Source organism: Oryzias latipes, chromosome 16 (assembly GCF_002234675.1).
Source record: "Oryzias latipes chromosome 16, ASM223467v1".
Lineage (NCBI taxonomy): Eukaryota > Metazoa > Chordata > Actinopteri > Beloniformes > Adrianichthyidae > Oryzias > Oryzias latipes.
The window spans coordinates 24,432,953-24,456,799 of NC_019874.2; the positions used below are offsets into that span (position 1 = coordinate 24,432,953).

The following is a 23,847-nucleotide window of genomic DNA, read 5'->3' on the forward strand; positions in this document are numbered from 1 at the left end:
AAACAAAAGCACAGATTATGGAACTTCTCTGCATCAACAATCATAAGACAGAGGAGAAACAAAGAGTCTTGTCTGGGGGACTGAAATCAGACTGGAGCTTTGAAGAGAACAAGGGGAGTGTGTGATGTGGTGTTTGTTGAAGCGCTTGTTCTTTGGTGGGTTGCATTGAGGGGGTTGCTGATGCTCTTTTTATGTGGAAACACAAATACAAACAATATGAACTTAATTAGAACCAGTAAAAATCTTGCAGGAATTTCTTGAGTTCATGACAACTTGGAACTTTCTTAGGTTATAATTTATTTGCGCAGACTAATTTGGGTTGGATTTTTAACCAGTGACAGTGAATGACGTGCAAGCACACTAAAAGCCCCACATAAACTAAATATTATATTTGCAATTTATTTGACGAAAAATAAAACTTAAATGAAAAAGTTTTGCTTCGAGCAGTGAAAAGCAGAGTTTAATATTTCAATAGAGAGTTTTAACTTTTTGACTCAACTATGACTTCTCTTATTTGGGTAAAGTTGTCTTTTCGGTTTTTAAATTCACAGTATCACAGTCTCACCGATGTCACACATCAATGCAGTAATACTGTACATGCAAAAGGAGGCATCAACTTGTAATAATTTTTTTTATTGCCTGACAAAAACTGTTAAAGTCCCAACTTATTCACATTTTTATGTGTTGTAAAAGCTTTCCCAGTGGTCTTTTAATTATGACAATGCAAAGTAAGCCTCCACTGATTTCCCATCAGCCCTTAGTTTTACATTCTTTTCCACTGGCTTATAGCCCCTTAAAACCCCAAGCTAACATTAGAGGTGCAACAAAAATAGGGAGCAAAATTGGAACTATCCAGCCATGCAGCTTAAAGCCAGATGCCAGCTCAAATAAGAAAAATGAAAACTGTAATGTATCTATTTGTCTGAGAGATGCATCAGGAGCGGACCAGGGAGGCTTTTTTTGGCCCGCCCATCGCAGTCACTGCGTCTTAAGAGATAACTTTTTCAAACTGCATTTTTTCATCTGCTCCGGATTCATCCTGATGTGACTGTAAAGCGTAGTAAACTCATGTATAAGTATACACAATTTACCATTTTAACCATTTCACGATATACTACTTTTTGTTTCTATCAGAAGGCTTGCAGGTCATCCAACAATTTACTTCTTGATGGACTGTCGGTCTGAGGAGCCTCATGGTTCAAAGCAGCATCAGAGTCATCAGCTCACGCATTGCATGGAGAAGAGTACACAGATGGATTCAGCCTTACACTAACACACTTAAACAGTTTATGCGGATGGATTCAACATGTAAAGCCATATTCACTTCCATATGTGATGAAAATCTCCAGGCACAGATGGAAGAGGTGCAAAAACACAAACCCTCTTCTCCTTATCTCCTCTCATTCCTCTGCCTCCTTTGCACTGGTGTTTTTCTTCTCCTAGATCTTTCCCGCTCTTGCTGACACAGCTGCAGAGCAGTCAGGATGGACTCCCCCTCAGACGGTCTTCATCTGTATGTGGCTGAGTATTTGGTCAAACGAAAAAAGCCGAAACCGGGTGTTTGCCACAGAGGTGTACACATTCCAGTCTAAAACACATTCTGATGTGGGATTTTCCAGTGTTAACAAAAAAGGATATTTCAAGGGAATATTTTGCACTGATTCACTGTTATTGGGAATTGTACGGCCATTGTTCAGATGGAGGGTCAAATGTAATCACAAAAAAGACAGAAAAGGAAGTGAAGTAATTCCAAATTGACCAAGTTTTCACAAAAAATATCTTTAAAATCAGTCAGAATGATTCATGGTAGCATTCCTTCAGTTCACGAGTTCTCGGACTTCTCAAGGCAAAATCTGCGCTCAGAAAGGTCACCGTGAAGCGTGCAGCAAATCTCTGCTGACTGTGTCGACAAGGGGGTGATTTATGTGTCGGCTGGGTAAATAAGGGCTGATACTAAGATGTTTAGGACTTTCGGAGCCTGTTTATGTGTGTGAGCTCTGGGTTGTGTCACTCAGTTTGTTTGGGGGACAAACCTGAGAGGGGGCTTTCCTTTCTGTTTATAGCTTGGCTGTTTGTTAATGCCTTGTCTTTAGAAACGCAACTAGCTGATAAAAGAAGCACTGGAGGGGTTAAGAATAACAAAAGAACAAGATTTTAAATTTAAGGTCTGGATTTTTGCCACATCTTATCTCCTATTATCAATATCAGAACAGTAATCTTGTTGAGGTATCAGCAAACATATATAGCTACTTGTAGCTATTTTAGGATCACCTGTCAATTCTGAGGAGTGTTTTAGTCCCTAAACTGCAAAAAGAGGTAGCCTAAAAATGGGAAAATTACACTAATCCTACGAAGGAAATCACTAAAAAGTAGTAAAACTATTTGTCCATGCAGCAAGCCATTTTTACTTAACAAATCTTATAAGAAGATATCAAAATCTTGAAAGAATGAGTTCCACAAGTATTCACAAAATAAGATATAAAGCTGTTATATAGAATTATTTAAACATTTAATGCTATAAAACCCAATAATAAGTATGGTTTTAAGCAAATATTTGTTTTTGAGTTTTTATGTAAATAATTGTTGGTCCTTTTCAAATCAAGTTTTTCTATTGTCAAAAGTATGAAGCAAAAGGATCTTTACTCAAAAATGTCCTTATTTCTAGATCCCAGCTCTTAATTAGACAAATAATTTTCAACTGTTAAAGCTTGGAAAGGTCTAGAGCAGGGGTGTCAAACTCATTTTCACCGAGGGCCACCACCAGAGTGGCTGTCCTCAAAGGGCCAGATATAATTTATACATGTAACTAAATGTAATGAAAAATAAATGTAACTCCTTAATATAAAATAACTTATTATTTATTTACAATAACTTTTTAAAGTGACAATTACAGGGCTGCACGGTGGCGCAGTGGTTAGCGCTCTTGCCTCACAGCAAGAAGGCCCCCGGTTCAGGTCCCGGCTGGGGGACATGAAAAACACAACATCAATGGGGGACCTTTCTGTGTGGAGTTTGCATGTTCTCCCCGTGCATGCGTGGGTTTTCTCCGGGATCTCCGGCTTCCTCCCACCATCCAAAAACATGCGACATAGGTTGATTGGTAACTCTAAATTGTCCATAGGTGTGAATGTGAGAGTGAATGGATGTGTGATTGAGGATAATCTACCCTGCGACAGACTGGCGACCAGTCCAGGGCATCCCTTGCCTACGCCCAAGTGGCCGGGATAGGCTCCGGCAACCCCGTGACCCCGAAAGGGAATAAACGGTTAAGAAAATGGATGGATGGATGGATGGATGGATGGAATTACAGTTGCATAGAAAACGTATATTTGCTTGTTACTCTAGCATACATCTTTTACATTTTATTCTGTCTGGTTATATTATATGGCCAGTGTTTAAGTCCTCATGTATAGTTACCCAATTCGATATTTCAAGTCTGATTCCCCTTAAATATGAATAAATACACACCGATTTTTTTTTATTCTAAAAAATTAAAAACTTTTATGCTCACGCGGACCACATAAAATGACATGGCGGGCCACATTTGGCCCACGGGCCTTGAGTTTGACACATGAGGTCTAGAGCCGGGGTCTCAAACATACGGCCCGCGGGCCATATCCGGCCCCCCAGGTGGTTAATTCCGGCCCACACATGAAGAGTAAAAATCAAAAGGATTTTAAAAAAGAAATCTAGGTTCTAGTCCATTCCTGTGGCGAATTATGATTTTTCAAAGAAATAACCGAAAAGTGCAATTCCGCCACCAGGGGGAGAAAAGGAAAAATATAACAGGTGAAACAGCATATCTCTGCATGTGCCAAAAGCGAAACCTAACAGCTCTGCGTCTGGGTAAGGTGCACTTTGGTTCCCTATGAGCCTCACCACTGTTATTTTGCTATAAGGATGATCAGTAGTGACCCCCTAATGACCAAAATGTTGTCAAAAAGTGAAGTGGAGCGAAGAGCTATCCAGGAAAATGGACAGAGCTTTTTTTTCACAATGCTGAAAGTTTATTATCGGGATTGCTTCAGTGTCAGATGTCAAATTTTCAGTCTGTATAAAATTGAATAGACCAACTTTTTTTGAGGCGAAATTAATTTTATTTAAGATCCATTGGCCGCAAGTGATTAGGCTACTATGTTGGTTGAGGCATTTTTTCCAACTGGGTAAAAAAACTAAAACATAGCTGTTATTTTGCTTTTACGTTACTGGTCCGGCCCACTTGAGATCAGATGGGCTGAATGTGGCCCCCGAACCAAAATGAGTTTGACACATGTGGTCTAGAGCGTTGGTTAGAATAGCTTAAAACCTGATAAAATATCTTTTGTCTTTAAAAATCTAAACATCTTTGAACGTCTTGTATAGTTTGAAGTTGGGTAAAAGTATGTCACTGTTCACACACTGCATAATGTTCATCTGACCAAAAAAAAAAAAGAAAAGCATCAGTTTTTGTCCAGTCAAAACATCTGACCTTTTAGTCTCCTGAAGTTTCTGGTAGTTCTGGATTCAAATGGTGATCCTTTCAAAAACAAACTAGAATGTGTAAGCCCACTAGACTTAGAATCCACCTGAATATTTTGAGACTGAGTTTTCTTTCCATGTGTGCTGATGCATTCAGAAACAATTCTGGATTGTTCAACCAGAGAAAAAGTCATGACCTCTGAAGGCAACCTATAGGTAGTCTGGCTCCCCTGACTGTTTTCAGGGCTTAAGGGTCTCTGGTCTCCAGCCAAGAATTACCCATTTATTCTCCAACAACACGAGAGGTCTTCTTGATTGATGATTGGACCTCACTGATGGGTTCCCCAGTAAGTTGGGCATCTCCGTCTTACAGCAGACCATCTCAGTGGGAACCAAGCTCTTTTCATCACAGATGGAATCTCTTTGATGATCCCTTTCAAAATGCAATCAAAATACTTGCAAAGATAAACGAAACACAGATTTGTTTTAGATGTACTGATGCAACCCACATGTCTATTCTTTCCCATGTTTAATCGTCAATGTTTGTTAATTGAGTTTTGTGATTGCTAAGTTGTTCTTAAAACCCTATTCCAAACACTAGCACGATGGATGGAATGCACATTTGTGAGAAAAAAAGGAATTTTTAAAAACTGTTTATTTTATCAAGGCGAGATCAAAACTTAACAAATTTATTCTTGACTTTCTTTTACATTTTTGCGTTTATGAATTTAATTAGAGATGGTAGTTTAAACCCTTTTCACACAACAGTCAAAATTTAGAAAAACAAAACAAAACAATGAACTGCTGCTGTTTCCTGTTGTCGATTCCCACAGATCGTAAAAGGAAGTCAGAGCTGTGTGTGTTTCTATACACACTGGATGTCTGGGTTGTGGAGTCAGCTGACTAACAGCTGTCCAGATGAACGCTGTTTTACGCTCCATCAACTCAGCTGTAGCTCCTAAACACTCCCAAAATCCTTTTTATTCTAGAAAGATTTTAGTTAGAAATGTTTTTTTTAGATTGGTGAGATTTCATGTTAACTCTTTCTGTGTCCCACTCTGATCATCTTTTGATCTATTTTAAAACCATTCCAGTGGTCTTTCAATCATGATTATGCCATTTTCAGCCAAAATCTAAAGAGCTGTGTCGTTTTGTAGGACACAGTAGTTCATTAGAAATTCCCCTCTGAGTTGTGGGTGGGACTGTTGGCGCAAAAGAACCCCAGCCCCTTCCCTTCCTCGTTGCTGAGAGATCTCTGTTAACATGCTCTCTCCCTAGCTTACAGGCCCTCTCACTCCCAACCTAACATTACCAATGCAACAAAAATGGTGAGCAATATTGAAGCCATCCAGCCAGATGCCAGCTCAGACGAGGAAAACAAAAACGATCAATGGATCCAGCTGTCAGTAAGGGGATGCATCAGAACGGAGCAGTCTTGTGATCTGCTCAGTGCAATTTTTATGTTTCAAATATGATCTTTTTCAAACAGCATTTTTTTGTCTGCTCTTGATTCACCACAATTTGAATAAAAAAACATTTGGAAATGCAATCTTAAGTTTAATTATCCTACATAATGAGAAAAACATCACAAGAACATACTAAAAACACCAAAAACATTGATTTTCATGAGAGTTTTTTTTTAAATGTGTTTTGTTCTATCTTTTATCCTTTTTTGTAGTTGTGATGCCTTGACAAGCAGTTTTTTTGAATGAAAAAATACAATAAAAAGACTTGGTTTGCTTGGTTATGACTGGTTTGGTACAGAGATCATTTTTTATGTGATGCAGAAAGGTGTGATGGAGATGGGTATTAGCCATTCTGCAGCGGGAATTCACATTATACAATAGAAAAGAACTAGTTACCAATATTTAACAAAAAAAAGCAAGACAAGGATATTCTAATTTACAATACACCTTCCAATACCAGTCAGGACCTTCAGGCCTGGAGTAGCAGAGACTTTTTGTGGCAGATTGCAAGGATTGTCAAACTTCTTCTTGTCAACAACTGCAAACTGGGCAATGATCCTTCTAATGGTCACATGAAGGGTGTGAATGTGTCAGATTCAATGCCGTTGTTTTAAATGTATTTAATGACTGTGTTAAATTAGGCACAGGAGTTCCCCTGAGGTCATCCGTGGCTGCAGCCAGACTTCAAGTCTGCCTCTCAGTCCTGCTGCCCTGCACCCCACGCGTCAGTCTAACTCCTTGATCCTCACGTTATGGGCCAGTTTTTTTCCGTGCACCCCTCAGGGAAACTTTGATTGGTCTTTAAGTTGCTGATTAAGTTTAGTAAAGTTTCCTGCCAATGTCCATCACGTAAACCTTAAAGTAAAAGGCTTTCAACTTTACCTCCATGCAGACACATTTTTATAGATAACATTTTCATTTGGGGTAAAGGTAATATAAATCTTTTTCTTCAGGAGTACCTAACAATCCTAACATGGCCACGAGAACTGTTCCACTCGGAGCTTTTGCTTCCAAATTCACAAGCTAACACAAAACACTTGTCAGGGTGGGGACATCTTTCAAATGGCTGTAAATTTGGTTTCCATGGGGACACAAACTCATTAGAGAAAAGAATTCTTTCAAAGGAATTAATACCACATAAACTGTAAATTAACATGCAGTGTTGAAGAAACGGTTGTCATTTCAAATCAAGCCTTTCCAAATAGAAGGACATGAAAGAGCCACATATCTGTGCGTTTTGGCTTTAACTTGTGGTTTTATTGTCACTTGGAGGCTGTTCAAGCTGTAACCATGACTGGTCACAGATGCCGCTTGCCTGTTTTGGTCATTGTCAAACAGGCGAAGACTTCTTTGGCACCTGGGTGCAAAAGCCTGGGGCCTGACAACAAACTGCTGCACTCCAGCCGTCATTAATTGCAGCACCGTGTGGTTAACACATGGTCGTTTCAAACAGTCACAAGCATATAAAACAGCCTTCCCTGACAGTACCACATGCTTTGAATAATATCGCAATGCTTACTCACTACTTTTCTTACAACAACAAAAAAACATTTGAAGCAGCAGATCTCTGCTTAAAATCCTGTGTTTAAGTCTAAACCAACCTTCTACGTGTGAGCCCCCCCATCAGACCCCCGCTCATGTTCCTACTCGGTACGGCCACTTAGTTTCATGTTTTGGGACAAGAAAGGTGTTGACGATGACTAGTTTACCCACATCCGACCACCGCTGTTCAAAAGAGCATCTGTTCTGCTTGAATAAGTGAAGAAAAAAAAACAACACATGTCTCTACAAGTTAACCCCCCATCCCAAATGCTAAAAGACTTGTGTTTCCTGTGGAGGGACAAAGACAGACCAGAGGCCCCTGAGGGAACAATGAGGGGGGTCTTTAAAGACAAATTATTTTCCTCAACACCTTTGCCACAGGACAGGTAAAGGGATCTGTGACTTCCTGCTGGATGAGGAAAACATGAACTGTTAGAGCAAAGAGACAACATCCTGTTAGCAGTTGACTTTAAACAGGAAGTGTTGTTAAGCGTGACTATTTCGCAACTTTCAGCTCAGCAAACTACCTCTTTCAGAAGAACCCTATGTAGGTTGTAGCTCATTAAGCGGCACACAGGAGTCACCTTTTAGAAATATGGCCGTTTCCGTGGTACAAGGAGTGCAGTTTAAAGGGGAAACAGCCTGTTCAGGATGTTTAATTCCTCCATAAGGTTACTAACTGTTGCTGATAAAAAATAAATTCTTCTCAGCTTTTTTTTGACAGAATCAAAGTTTTATGGTACTGTTTTGCTTCTGCTCTCAAACCCTTTTAGGTTTGGTGTCATCTTTGTACTGACTTATCAGGAAGAGTCTGCGCTACCAGTCCCAGGATAACACACCCCCTTTTTAGCGGCAAAAACGCTTTGACTTTATATGCACAATATGCACATCCATCTTTGCAAAAGTTCAGATGTTTGTCTTTGTGGTAAATGGCGTATACTCATGTAGCGCTTTTCTTCCTTCCTCGAAGGTCCAAAGCGCTTCACAGTAACAGTCCCATTGACACACACTCCGCTGCAAACCTTCCATAAGAGGCAAGGTGGGGTTCAGTGTCTTGCCCAAGGACACTTCGACACATGGGGCAGGGCGGGAATCAAACCTGCAATCTTCCGATCAGAGGTTGACCGTCCTTGCACTGCATCATGCCAATTGTGGGGTAATTGTTATCTCTAAATTGTCCTTAGGTGTGAATGTAAGTGTGTGGGCCTGCAACAGACCTGGTCAGGTTGTACTCCACCTCCACCCAGCAGTTGCTGGGTTGGCTCCAGCAACCCTTTGACCCTGAAAGGAATTCATTGGGTTCTGAAGATGGAGGGAAAAAAATCCAGAACAATTATGGACTAAAAGTTGGATAGCAGAAATGTGGCCATAGTTGCTTGTTTCGTTCTCACAGACTGACAAATTCTATGCATGTTTTTTAGTTTGATAGAGAATTTATCCTTGACCTTTTAAAGCTATATTGTATTTCTGTATTGGGATGACGTGGTTTTTAGAATGCAGAATATCCTTGGCAACTAACCTAAGGAGAAGATTTTGAATGATTAAGTATTAATCATATTTATACTGAGTATTTTTTTTACTTTACAGTGTACCGGTATGTTTATTTTCATTGTATCATCTGCTGTATTAAAAGTAAATCAGAAAAAGAAAAAGGGGTCTTGAGCTACTCAAATAACAATATCAGTGACCTGATCAAAAAGATTTTCAAATCTACACATTTAGCGAAAATATGATCTTCTTAAAAACTCTTTTACTAACAAAACAGTGTAGTTCCAGTGAAGTTCCTCAAACAGGTGGAAATGTTCCCACTCAGACCTTCTGCTGAATGACCCACACAGAAAAACCAATCACTCCTTTCCATTATTTGTTTTTGTTTCGGTAGTTTTCATGGAGATCACTCCTAAATCTTGCCGCAGAATTCTTTTCATGCCACCAGCTTTTCTTAAATAAAGTTCATCAAGTTGCAGTTTTCTTTTACCACCAAAGCCTCTGAATTCCAACCCGAACATACCCGCAGAATGTTTCCCTATGAGATGTGATTGCTGCTGTTCCACAAATATTGATCTTTCATATGAGGAAATATTGTTCATATTGCATTCCTGTCATTCTCCTTGCACATGTTTTGGCTGGGATTTTAGGGAAACAGAAAAAGATGGGAGCTGCCAGGGGACATGCCAGCAGATGTTTGTCTTCTTCTGTAGAGGGATTTGGACTTGGGAGGAATCTGGGAAGAATCAGTCAAAGAGGTGGCACATTGGGGCGTAAGCAACACAAGTTCCCGTCTGTGTCCTTAACAACTGGTCCGGCACCGGGTCAACTGTTCTGACACTCTGAAGACAATTGTGGTCATTAAAGGAAAACAATGAAACGCATGGATTTCTTCCAAAGGTGTAAAAAGCCAAATAAAAGGAGTTATAAGTGACAGGAGAGGGCTGAAGGTCAGCTCAGAGGGCAAAATAAACAGAGACTGAGGCTGGAGTGTGGGGATTCAGGTCAACAATAGCATCTGGGACTTAAGTCTCCACCAAAGAGAACAAATTGTAAGAATTTAACAAACAAGTCACATCACTGTTCCTTCAACTTTAGCTTTAACTCTTTCACTCTCTACAGTCATGAAACAGAAGTAAATGACTCTTTAAAATCCCCCTCCAGTCATCTTTTGATCTCTTTTAAAAGCATTCCCAGTGGTCTTTTAATTAGGATTGTGCTATTTTTAGCCATGATCTAAATAGTTGTTTTCTAGGACATGAGTTGTGAGTAACCCCGCCTCCCTTCCTGTTACGTATAACAGACAGCAATCTGTTTACATTCTCTGCCGCTAGCTTACAACCCCTCGAACCCCCAATGTAATATTGCAACAAAAACGGCAAGCAATATTGGAGCTCTCCAATCGAACAGTTTTGAGTTAGAGTTCACCTCAGACTAGGGAAACAAAGACTTGCATGGATCAAGTCATCTCTAAGCAGAAGCTTCAGAGTGGAGCAGAATGCAGCATATATTCTACGTCAAAAATACAGGATTTTCTGTCTGCTCCTTATTCATATAAATTTGAACAGAAAAATACTCAGAAATGAAGTTTTAAGCATAAATTTCTTTATATATATATATATATATATATCTCCATTATCAGAGAAATGCTACAAAAACATGTTAAAAACACCCAAAACCTCTTTTTCATCAGAGTAGGTCTTCGAACTGCTAAATGCTTTTGAGTATTAATTTTCACACACCATCTGTAATCATTTCAAAGGGAGTAAATGAAAACACAAATGTTTTTAAAGCGGGTGAGATATACAATGGGAGCAGAGCAGTTAATCTCTGAGAGGATTTCCTGCCGGTCTGGCTCCTGCTACCGTCTACCGTTTATTTGTCAGAGCATTTAGAGAGAACAGTTGCAGTTTCATACTTTTTTTCTTCTTAACTTCACCCTGAGAAGCCGACCTCTCTAGTTGGTGCCATGAATGTGTTTTATTACAACTGATTTACTGATCCAATGTTAATAAATAATACACTATGTTGCATTTTCAGAATAATGTCTGTCTTATGCCAGCTCTCCACTCATACATTCACTGCAACAGCTGTGAAGTTCACTTGTTAACAGTAACTATGAAAAAAGTTCCTCACCAAGCTGTCCACACCGCATCCCGAAAGCCACTTGATTCAGTTGCAAAGTTGGCTTTAAGTTATAAGGTACGTACATGCTGATTTTTCTGCTATGATAAAAAAAGCACATTTGTAATTTAAGGGGAAAAAAATAGTCAAAGGAATATTTTACATCAAATTTTAAGACCCATCCCAATGAAAATGGTGTTTTTAACATGTTCTTGCTGCATTTTTCTCATGATGGAATGCATTAAAAAAATCATGATTAAAACAGTGTTTCTGAGTATTTATTTTGTCAAATCGTTGTGAATCAGGAACAGATGAAAACATGCAGTTGGAAAAAGCCTTTAGCATATAGGTGTTAAAGCCGGTAGGCCACAATTATTTGCCATTTTTGTTGCACTGCTAATGTTATTTTGGGGTTGTGAGGGACTGTAAGTTAGAGGGAGAGCTTGTAAACAGATGGATGATGGGAAATAGAGGTGGGCTTGCTCTGCACCAAGAGTTCCCCCCCACAGAAAATTACACAGTTTTGATTGTATTGGCTAAAAACAGCATAATCATAATTATGGGAACTGTGAACACTTTTACAATAGCTCAAAACATGATTGGATAGGACTTTAAGTACTTCAGGAGTTAGTGTTACTGTTACTGTATGTTTTATCTCACTTTATACACACATTAAATGCACAGTTTTACATTGTGAACATTTCCAAATTTCGTTAAAAGAAATATTCAGCTCCTCGGTTAAATACTTACTCGTCCCGCTCTCGGTTTTGTAAATAAAACGATTTTTTTGAATGCCTTTTGTGGAAAGAGTAAGACGTTTTCGATAGCCTTCTAATCGGTAAAGGGGTAGCAGGACAGACGGCGTGAACATAAAAAGAAAAAAAAAGGACAAAACAGCTTTAAAAAGGCTAAAAAGGGAATCTTGCAAGCACAGGACAACAACAAACTATTATTTTGAATAATGTAAGAAAACCTGCTTTTCCTTATTATGTAACAGCGAGATCAGATGGCTTGCACAATGAAACATACCTCTGGAACTGCAAACCAACCTATGACCCTAACAAGGAAGTCTGATGCACTCAAAGGTGCTACAGTTACTGTAATCTAAGGAAGCAATGGCATAAAGATTAGAGATATAGAATAAACTGTAAATGTGTGTCATGAGGGGTGGTAATAAAAAAAAAGTTCAGAAAACTTAAGGTTGTTGCCATTGTACAGGGCTTCAATTCAACAACCAAAGTACAGAAGGGTTGTGCCCCCCAAAAGCAATGATGCATACTCCCCAAAAAAAACAGCCCTTTTATTGCAATCAGAGTACTTTTCATTCCTTAACAAATGGCCCTCGTTGAGTTTAAGCTGCGCCACAAAACTGCCTTAAGTCCCCCCCACCCCCCAAATAAAAAAAAAAGCTCACCTCAGAAGAAGACAAAGTGGAGCCACATCAATGGGTACCTTAGCGATTACCTCTGCGCCTGTAAATGGTCACCACATGGCCCACAAAACTCCCATCAGCCACTGGGTTGCCAGCAAATGGTTCAAGGTGGGCTTTGGCAGGAAGCTGACTTTGAAGTATCATTAACCCTCGTGCATGTGTGTGTTCATACTTGTGTTGGTGTGTTTGCAACTACCAAAGGCAGTAGAAAAAATAAAAAAACAAAAACATTGCTACTTCACTGACGTAATGTTGCATAAAGCTGTTTTTGTCTTATTTTATCAAACTCCCCCAAGGTAATCCCCCACATACACAAACAGTAACTCTTACTCATTCATTTTCCCTAAATAGCACCACTTCATTTTCTACTTTTATGTTTTGTATTTTCTTTTTTCCATTTTTACTATTTATTTATTTATTTAATTCCTTTCTTTTTTGGCACTAAACACCAAAGACAATTCCAATTATTGTATATTATCTTTTTATTGCAAATGAAATCCTCTGATTCTGATTTTAATAAGCTACAAAATCCTACTAAACACATCAAAGTGCCTTCATGTGTTCATTTTTGTCTTTTCCTTTGCAGAAATGTTTTCAGGATGGCGTGAAAAATGCATATTAAGAACAAAAAAACTTGACTTTCATCACTGGAAATGTGTGAACTAAGAGGCTTTGAAAAACTTGTGGAAAGCAGATCAGAACTGGCTCATGATAGGATGCTCAAGGTTTTTAAATAAAATGATGAGCGAAACGGCTTTTATGAGACGTGTCATGCATATATATTAGGATTTGACCAAATGTAATCTCCTCTCTGAAGAAGAGTTTTGCAGGAAAAGACTGGTTGTACACTTCTCACTGCTTCATCCTAATACGGCAGAATTATCATAAAGCTTTCAGGAACATTTTCAGGCTGCTGCAGGAATGACTTTACCTTCTTTATATTGTGGGGAGGACTCTGGCTTCAGTCCCCGGTCAAGAAACTGTTGGGCTGATTGATGGTTCTGCACAGACTGAGTGAGGAGCGGGTGCATTTCCAGGATTTTGCTCCGTGACAGCTGTGACAGGATCCAGCCTCCAGGTGACACTGAATAGGATGAAGCAAAAAAACTGATAGATGGATTTAAATTCTAGTGTTGTCCAATAAGATATTAAAGTTAGTTTTTACCACAAATTTTTTTTTAAATTTTGATGAGTTTCTACGAGGTTTTTCTCTGTCTCCCAAAAAACAAACAACTCCTACAAGAAAAAGTCAATTATTAAAATGTTTTTCCACATGCCTTCTCACAAACAAAATATGTCATTATCTCTATAATGTTTGTGTTTTGTATATTTAAAACAAAACACAATCACTGCTTGTAAGGATGGAGTAATGTACCAGCATGCTGGATAAAATCTGAATTTACAAACCAGATAGAATGAAAGACGTGTCCTGTGTTTATAAAAAAAAAGGAAAACAAAAAGATTTATTGCGGCAGTAACTTTCATAATTGTATAAAACTGGCAATTGTAAGAAAAAAGTTCCTGCTTTGGTGAAAAATCCTTTCAAAGTAAGACACTTGAACCTGTTTGGTGAGCTTCATATCAGGCAGCAGCTCCATCAGCACTTAGTACACAACCGACTTCAGATAAGACAAGTGGCTCCTCGGCTTATTTGTAGAATGAGTTAGTGAACTATTTAAACTAGCTGGTATCTTTTGGGAAACAGCTGTTATAGCGGTGAATAAAAACACACTAGCAGTCATTTCTATCTCACTATACTTGATTTGGTTTAATACAAAACAAGAATTCAATGGCAAATGTTTTTTATAACTTTTGCTTATTTGAGATTGATTGGGTCATCAAAGGATTCTGAATATAGTAGGTTGGTTTGAATTGTATAATTTATTTCCCTTATTGGGCACATTATGCCATGATGAAAAGAAGTGAATCCATTTTTGTTTGACAGTGAGAAAAAGTGAGAAAAAGACCTATCCATTTTTTTTCTGCATATCCAAAGCCAAGTAACAAGGTCAACAGTCTAAGCAAAGGTGCCCAGGCGTCCTTCTCTGCAGAAACCCAGTTATCCTGGGAGGACCCCAAATTTCTCCAAATTAGGCCAAGAAACAAGTTTCTTCACCGTATACTTAGTCTTCCCTGGGGTCTCCTTCCAGTGGAACAAGCCCAAACTAGACTAACTTGCAAGGCAGGCGTCCAGGAGACACCGAAAAAACACAATGTTTTAATCCATCTTTCCATTTTCTGCACTTGTTTTATCTTTTTTAGATGCTGACATCTGTCCTTGTGGAAGAGCAGCAGCTCCTCTAAAGGGACTGAAGTCCTCATCTCATCTCCAAGGGCCAACCGGAAGATAAAATGAATTTCAGCCGCTTGAATCTTATACGTTTGGTTATGATGACCCAAAGTTCATGATCATAGGTGAGTGGAGGAACACAGATTGACTAGTAACCATTGACCAGAACTTTGCCTTCTTACTCAGCTTCTTCCTCCTTCTTCACTACAACAGATCAATGTAGCACAACTCCTGGGATCACTCAAGTCTCAACCCCCCCATCTCCTCTTCCGGCACGATTCGCCTCTTCAGTTCATGAAGAGGTGAAAAAATACTTTTTGTGAGAAAATAAATTTTGTAAGATAAAAAAAAATGAATTCAAGCGTTTTGGTTGCTTCTTGGATGGTATTCAAAAGGTGGTGGTGAACAGGAACAGTAAATGCCAGGATGTGATCTGAAAAACCACAAAAAGATCATTTGTCCAATAGGCCACTGTTTGATGCAGGTCTGTAGAAATACCAGCACCCTGAAACGTTCAGTCAATGCCTGTGTGCCCACTTTATCCCATCCAGGGTCAGAGGTGTTTTTTGGAGCCAAACCCAGCCATCACGGTTGAACGGAAGCGTAAACTGGACAGGTCACCAATCCATCATGGGCCACACACTCTGACTCCCAAAGTCAGTTTGCAATCAGCAGAGAACGTAAACTCCACACTGAAAGGTCCCAGCTGGAGTTTCAGAAGAAAACAGTCCTGGCTTCTTCACACAAAATGTAAATTTCAGCCAATTTTACTAAAACAAACCTTGCAGGCTGCAGCTAAAGCGAGTTTACGAATCATCCAGATGATAAACACATTGGCAACTTATGCTTAAGTCAAACTGCCCTCACCGGTGGACACCGTCTGCCTGTCTACAGGTGAATAGGCTAACCTGCAAGGGTCACGCCGGGGGCCCACACAAGATCTAAAGATCGTAAATCGCTCAGTGAGCCTATAGAGTGAGGATGTTCATGTATATTTTTTCTGCGGCCATGCTATAGTATGCGTTAAACATGTTAAATACATAAGGGGAAAGACAAGGTGAAGTAGGTGAGACGCAGGCACGTTGTATAGATTTTTCTTTTTTGTCATGCACTCTCCACGAGTGCTGATCAAGTGATTGAGGCTCCTTACCCACAACTTGTTAGAAATTAGAAAATAAGACAATCAAGCGTAGTTTGGGTGGACATCCTATGGGGGTCCTACATATCATCTGTACACCACGTTCATGTGGCATTTGCACACAGTCAGTAAGGCGCCAGTACAAATGGGGCGTAAGGCCACCATATGACAGCATCACCCACATGTCATAAGCGCAAGCAGCTTGCAAAATTCCTACAAATACTTCACAAAAGACATACCACAAACACAACAATTGTACATTTTATTTTCATGACGTTCCTTAAAGACCCACTATGATGAAAATGTTTTTATTCAAGTTGTGGAGAACCAGGAGCAGACGAAAAAATGCAGTTTGCAGAGCTCTCAGATCTGTAGTTTATTCTCTCCATTTATTTTCTCACACAAGAGCAAAAACTGATTTATTGATGAAAAACACAACTTTTGTTCATATTTCCTGGTTTTATTTGTTTTGGTATGCAACATATTCCTATATTTAATTTGTGTAATTTTGACAGGATATATTGTTATGGAGAAAAAAATCTCTTGGTATATTTAAAATTTTTAGTTTAATTAGTATCTACAATGACATCAAAGTGAAGAAATGTCAATTTTAAAGTTATTTAAGGTTTAAGTTGCTTTTTTCCAGAATAACATTTTCATTTTCATTTTATTCTTATTTATGTAAAAAAAAAAGAAAAAAAGTTACGTTTTAAAAGTTGTGTTCAACAAAAGTTTATCCTGTTCAGCCCGTGACCTTCAGGGTGTTTTGGAATTTGGCCCCCCGAGCAATCGAGTTTGACATCCCTGGACTAAGACATAAATCAAGCGGAAGGCTGGTAATGCAGCTTGTTATGCAGGAAACAACAACTTAGTGGAAGAAAAGTCTCTAATAAAGAAGTGATTGTGATAAACTAAAAAAAAAGGACAACGATCAGACACAGTGAGATCAGGCCGTGTCTGATCTCACTGACGTTTTTTTTTTTAGTTACATTCAGTGGTTCCCTCTTACTTAAATATCACTATGCTTCTCAAAAATAAGGAAATTAAGGGACAGGAATCTTGTAAGAGACCACACGTGGAAGAAATGAACATTATTCATCCTCGGATTTGAAAATATGTGTATCTGTGCTTTGAGGGAATAAAATCACCTTCTACCAATTCAGATTAATAAGCTTTTGCAAGACTTTTGAACTTCCCCTGGGCTTTAACATGGGAAAAATGCATGATGCTCTGAAAGAAACAACATTAAAACATCAGATAGGGACTTTTTCTTTCAGTGAACAGTTGTTAGAGGTTGGACATTTTGTCACCTTTGTTTGGTTTCTCCAACAACAACCAGTGTGACCTTTCGCAGTTGTGACACGGCAGACCCATTTGGACCCTTGTTGTACCCCTGTTGTCTCTCATTACATGATGTTTTGTTGCTTTCACTGGATTATCACCCTAAGTTAACAGAGTCTTAAATAACTGACTGGCACCAGAAACCATGATTGGAATTAACCACCTGCTTCATAGGCGGGCTGCAGTCTTCTATAACGCAGAGAGGGGACGGATGGAGGAAGCGTCCTGCTGGGGGGCAGGCATGGCGTCAAACAAGGCAGCGGCCGCTTGCCACCTCGGAGACGGCACCCAGCAGGAAGTGCCGTTTTCCTGTGTTGATGCTGTGAGGGCAGAGGTCGGGGAATGGGATGAGCAGATCGTGTTACTACTGCCAGATGTGGCAGTGGACAGGCACGGCTCCAGTCAGGAGTCGTTCCAAATGAGGCGTGACAACTCCGACTTTTGACTACTACCCAGCCAGCAAAGCCAAGTGGGCCCCATATGGTTTAAAGATGGGCAGAAAATGTGGGCCCCAAATGGTTTTGTCCGCAGTTTCCATGGTGGCCCCAACTGTGTCTGCCCGCATAGGCTTGAAGTGGGTACTGAGTGGGTGTCAGTTAGGCCCCAAGTGGGTAAATAATATTAGAACCCATGTAGGGCCCATATATTTGCCCATGTGGGCTGGAAGTGGGATAAAAACAGGGCCCATGTGGGTCCCAACTGGGTAAACTACCCAAGACCCACTTTGGCCCCACTAATGTGTCTATCAGTATCCTATATGGGTTGTATGTGGGACCTAAATGGGCTTTAATGTGGGCTATAAGTGGGTTTGTCCGCAGTTTCCATGGTGGCCCCAACTGTGTATGCCCGCATAGGCTTGAAGTGGGTGCTGAGTGGGTGTCAGTTAGGCCCCAAGTGGGTAAATAATATTAGAACCCATGTAGGGCACATATATTTGCCCATGTGGGCTGGAAGTGGGATAAAAACAGGGCCCATGTGGGTCCCAACTGGGTAAACTACCCAAGACCCACTTTGGCCCCACTAATGTGTCTATCAGTATCACATATGGGTTGTATGTGGGACCTAAATGGGCTTTAATGTGGGCTATAAGTGGGTTTGTCCGCAGTTTCCGTGGTGGCCCCAACTGTGTATGCCCACGTAGGCTTGAAGTGGGTGCTGAGTGGGTGTCAGATAGGCCCCAAGTTGGTAAATAATATTAGAACCCATGTAGGGCCCATATTTTTGCCCATGTGGGCTGGAAGTGGGATTGAAACAGGGCCTATATGGGTCCCAACTGGGTAAACTACCCAAGACCCACTTTGGCCCCAATAATGTGTCTATCAGTATCTTATATAGGTTTTATGTGGGACCTAAATGGGCTATAATGTGGGCTATAAGTGGGTTTGTCCGCAGTTTCCGTGGTGGCCCCAACTGTGTATGCCCACATAGGCTTGAAGTGGGTGCTGAGTGTATTTCCTGTAGGTCACAAGTGGGTAAGTAGCATTAGAACTGACATTGGGCCCATATTTTTACCCCTGTGGGTTAGAAGTGGGATTAAAACAGGACCCATATGGGTCCCAACTGGGAAAAGTACACAAGACCCACGTTGGCCCCACTAATATGTCTATCAGTATTGCATATGGGTTTTATGTGGGACCTAAATGGGCTATAATGTGGGCTATGAGTGGGTTTGTCCGCAGTTTCCATGGTGGCCCCAACTGTGTGTGCCCACATGGGCTTGAAGTGGGTGGTCAGTGGGTTTCCTGTAGGCCCCTGTGGGCTGGAAGTATGATTGAAACAGGGCAAAGATGGGCCCCAATCAGGTAATCATCCATGACCCATTTTGGCCCCACTTAAGCATCAATTAGTATTGCATATTGGGTTAATGTGGGACCTAAATAAGCCACCATGTGGGCCATGAGTGGGTTTGTGCAGTGTTGCCATTGAGGTCCCACCTGTGTTTTCCTACAGTGCTATATACCAGTGAACCATTATAGGGTCTTCTTTTCCATCTAGCTTTCCTAAAACCCAAATGAGAAGATTCTGTAAAATCCCACTGTTTCACAACATAATTTTCCAAATGACGTCAACAAAAAGCTTTTAAAATGTTTCAATTTAATAAAAGAAAATAAATTATCCTGATCCTGCATTGTGAAAACGAGATACAAGACCATGGCAAGGTCACCCAAAGGTTTAACAGATAACACACAGGATCTAACATACAACAGTTACTTAATAAAATAAAGAACTACTTCACTTGGTACAGTACAATATGAACAACCTTAATGTGTGCCAATTATGTGACGAAAAAATAAATAAATCCAGTAAAACAAAATACTCATAGCATCCTTGACGGTTCCTGAGAACAAGCTCCATCGGCTTGATATTCAAGCTCTCTTTGAGTCCTTATAGCTCGGTTTCCTCCCCTGTCACGAGCTCCAACAAACCATTTGGAGAGGCCCTTCTCCACTTCCTTTAGTGGGACTGGTTGGGTGATGTCATTTTTTCTTCACTGCCCCTAAAAAGAAATCACAAAAAACAAAGTATTCATTTTAGCCTGGGATTAAACTTACTAAATCATTTGTCAGTGATGAATATAAATTAATAAATTCAACTCTAATTACCATAGAAGACATCAAAAAGACGCAGTTAGCAGAATTTATTCTCTCCATGACGTCCAAACAGGTTATATTGCAGAGCCAACTCATTGGACATGAGGAAGCCCATCATTCTTCTGGTTGCATCGTCCAAGAGTCCCCAATTACTCCAACCACAGCAACCTTTTTAAATAGAGAAAATATCACAAGATAGAAAGATGCAGTTAAACGTTAACAGCTTAATTACATATATAAATAATAAAATAAAACTTTAAGTATAAACTTACAACTGCTGACATGAAATCTATATCGGCGAGTCTGTCACGACAACTTGAGTGAAGCTGCAGGTGACCTGACCAACACAAGGGACAAAACAACTAAACTCTGAAATAACCATTCCCTGAAGCAAGTGTTCAAGTAACTCTAGGATGATAAATAAAATTACGTTTACTCTAAATATATATATATATATATATATATATATATATATATATATATATATATATATATATATATATATATATATATATATATATATATATATATATATATATTAAGCATAATTAAAACTATTAAATACTTCCAGAAACTCAATACAGGGGCCTATACCCTGTTATTTCTAAGCCCTTAATAGTAAGCAACATCCATATATATGATAATATTACCTTTGGCACACACACAAAAGGATTTTTTTGATTAAATATTGGTTATTATCCTGCGTTTTTTTCCAAACTGGAAATAACAGGACTCATCCTCTGAGTCACCGGCTTTCGCTCTGTGTGTGTGACGTCAATCTCGGCAGATGGAGTCGGCCTCGGCAGCGTGTCTGCGTTTCTCCCAGGAAAACAAAAAAACATTCAAACTTCTGCAAAGATGGATGTGCATATTGTGCATATAAAAATAAAGCGCTTTTGACAAACATTTTTGCTCTGCGGAGAAAGTGGGTGTGTGTCTGTGGGCGGTGCCGGCAGCGCAGACTCTCATGAACGGGACCGTTCTCAATATGTGTTCTTCACGTCAGCTCATGAGAAGAACCCGCTCGATTTTAGAGGAATACTCGCGAATGGGTCGAAATACCGCTTAGGTGTCATTTTGTGAGGAATCAACATTATAATACACTAAAAAGCTAAAACAAAAAATATTTTGCATTTTATGGATCTAAACTCGCCGCTGGACTGATTAGTATTCATTCATTTTTACCGAGAAATTCCGGTCATTTTTCAAAATAAGATAATTCAGACTCATAATAAAACGAACTAAAAAAACATTTCACACAAAACCTGGCCAAATTATATATGGCCAAAACAAGTTATCCCCGCAAGATCCAAATAGAAACCACTAAATTGGACGGAAACCCGCCGAATCTGGCAACTCTGTTACTAGGATGCGCTTCCTTGTTTGACGCCTCGGTGAAACGCCGACACACACTGGCTGGATGATCGGTGACGCGACCCTATACTTGTCATCATGTCTGGAAATAAACCTTCTGCACGTGGAAACTAGTTGTCTGCCCGTTTGTGACACCGGCTTCTTTCAAATGCAAAAGCCGCTGTAACGTGGATGGATTCAACTGCAGGACAGAACAACACTCCCGAGCTGCGCATGCTTTTATGAACCACATTTATCATCGCCAGTTAGAGCTGTAAACAAAACACAAAACCAAAAAGGTATCTTACCTTGATATCAATAAATGGCCTGGATGAATGGTGCGACAGAAGTGCAGAATCTCCTTGCGTTGACGGACCAGGACGACTGACTGAATCCGTATCAGGAAATGAGCGGGAGATTCAAAACGCAGCAACCGTCCAATCAGCAACGCCTGCTTACCACTTTGAACTCCTTAAACCACCCTGCTTGCCCTTTGAGAAAAATTAAAACTTTAATTCTATTTTTTTTTTACTTTTCAACAGTCAAAATGGGTTTTTGTAATAAGGCAGGTTTCTACTCCAATAAAAAAGTCATTTTATTTACATATTAAAATTTTCTATAAAAACTAGACTAAACCAATCCAGCATATGAACACATTTTATTTCAGTAGTAGTGTCAGGTAAGTTTGCATGACAGATGTTAAACTATTTTTGTAAGCTAACACAAGTAAAAGAAAAAATAGCAAATTGCTCTTTATGCTCATTGTGATTAAATGGTAAATGGCGTATACTTATATAGCACTTTTTACCTTCTTTCGAAGGCCCAAAGCGCTTTACAGTCACAGGTCCATTCACCCATGCACACACACATGGCGGCTCCGCTGCCGAACACTGGCGCCAACCTCCCACCAGAGGCAAGGTGGGGTTCAGGGTCTTGCCCAAGGACACTTCGACACATGAGCGGAGCACAATGATTCCTCTTTTTCAAAACGTTACCTTGAGACCTTTGCACCCCTAAGCATTGACTGCATATGCATACATGGCCAATAAAAAAACCTTGAACCTTGAAGCCAGGCTTGTTCTGAATAGGCCAGCAACACAACAAATGTGTTATGTTCAAACAAAGTTACCACTTCATCTTAAACTGTGTCGTTAAAAACTTGAATCTGTGTTGGATACACTGAGCACCAATGAAAAAAGTAAATATTTTTAATAAATAGGAAAGCCAGACAGAAGACTAGATGGTTGTATGGTGCCAAAATTGGGACAAGTGGTCACCCTACTTGTATCTAATTGCTTACTGCTACATCCTCAAAATCTCAGCACTTCCTCTACAAACTACCAAAACTCTGGACAGGAAAAAATAAATGTCATAATTGTCCAATATTGCAAATGCAGGTTGGTCTGGGTAAAACATGGTAAAATATTAAAATGTATGTCTATTTGTGGTTCATCAATTTAGCCAGTGTTAACAGCTGGACTGATGAGAATTAGAAAAGCTGTGATTCATATTCAATTTGGAAAGAGTCTTCAGGGGTTCTGTCATTTTACTCATCTTCTTGGATTTTAAGCATATGTCTAGTAACAGAATACAAAACAACCTTTTAAAATACCTGCCTATATGGTTAACCCATTAGCACTCTTAATGTGGTACTCATTTGTAGCAAACCATGTGGGTCCTACATACAGTGGCCCACTTACAGACCAGGTCTTCTTCGCCCACCTAGATCCTTTATACAGCCTATATGGTTAGCCCATGAGGGCTCCTCATGTGGGACCCATGTAAGTTATACCACATGGACCCTACATACAGTGGCCCAGTTACAGACCAGGTCTTCTTTGCCCACCCGGGCTCTTTATCAGGCCTATATGGTTAGCCCATGAGGGCTCCTCATGTGGGACCCATGTAAGTTATACCACATGGGCCCTACATACAGTGGCCCAGTTACAGACCAGGTCTTCTTTGCCCACCTAGATCCTTTAGCGGGCCTATATGGTTAGCCCATGAGGGCTCCACACCTGGGACTCATGTGGGCCAAACCATATGGGTCCCACATACTGTGTCCCAGTTACAGACCAGGTCTTCTTTGCCCACCCGGGCTCTTTATCAGGCCTATATGGTTAGCCCATGAGGGCTCCTCATGTGGGACCCATGTAAGTTATACCACATTGGTCCTACATACAGTGGCCCAGTTACAGACCAGGTCTTCTTTGCCCACCTAGATCCTTTAGCGGGCCTATATGGTTAGCCCATGAGGGCTCCTCATGTGGGACCAATGTAACTTATTCCACATGGGTCCTACATACAGTGGCCCAGTTACAGGCCAAGGTCTTCTTCCCCCACCTAGATCCTTTAGCAGGCCTATATGGTTAGCCCATGAGGGCTCCTCATGTGGGACCCATGTAAGTTATACCACATGGGCCCTACATACAGTGGCCCAGCTACAGACCAGGTCTTCTTTGCCCACCCGGGCTCTTTATCAGGCCTATATGGTTAGCACATGAGGGCTCCTCATGTAGGACCCATGTAACTTATACCACATGGGCCCTACATACAGTGGCCCAGTTACAGAGTAGGTCTTCTTCGCCCACATAGACCCTTTATTGGGCCTATTTGGTTAGCCC

General features: G+C 40.2%; 1 long non-coding RNA gene across 3 annotated transcripts; it reads right to left on the bottom strand.

Annotated features, from left to right (window-relative positions):
• Positions 1-19,354: 19,354 nt before the first annotated feature.
• Positions 19,355-22,061, bottom strand: LOC111948993. 3 transcript variants are annotated; one of them, XR_002874997.1, is made up of 5 exons: positions 21,532-22,061; positions 20,521-20,681; positions 20,143-20,207; positions 19,883-20,038; positions 19,355-19,776 (listed from the first exon to the last, which is right to left on the bottom strand). It is a non-coding gene; the product is annotated as an uncharacterized LOC111948993 (long non-coding RNA). The 3 variants fall into 3 exon arrangements; XR_002874995.1 differs by lacking the exon at positions 20,521-20,681; XR_002874996.1 differs by lacking the exon at positions 21,532-22,061 and having other exon boundaries at positions 20,521-21,525.
• Between the last annotated feature and the right edge of the window lie 1,786 nt (positions 22,062-23,847).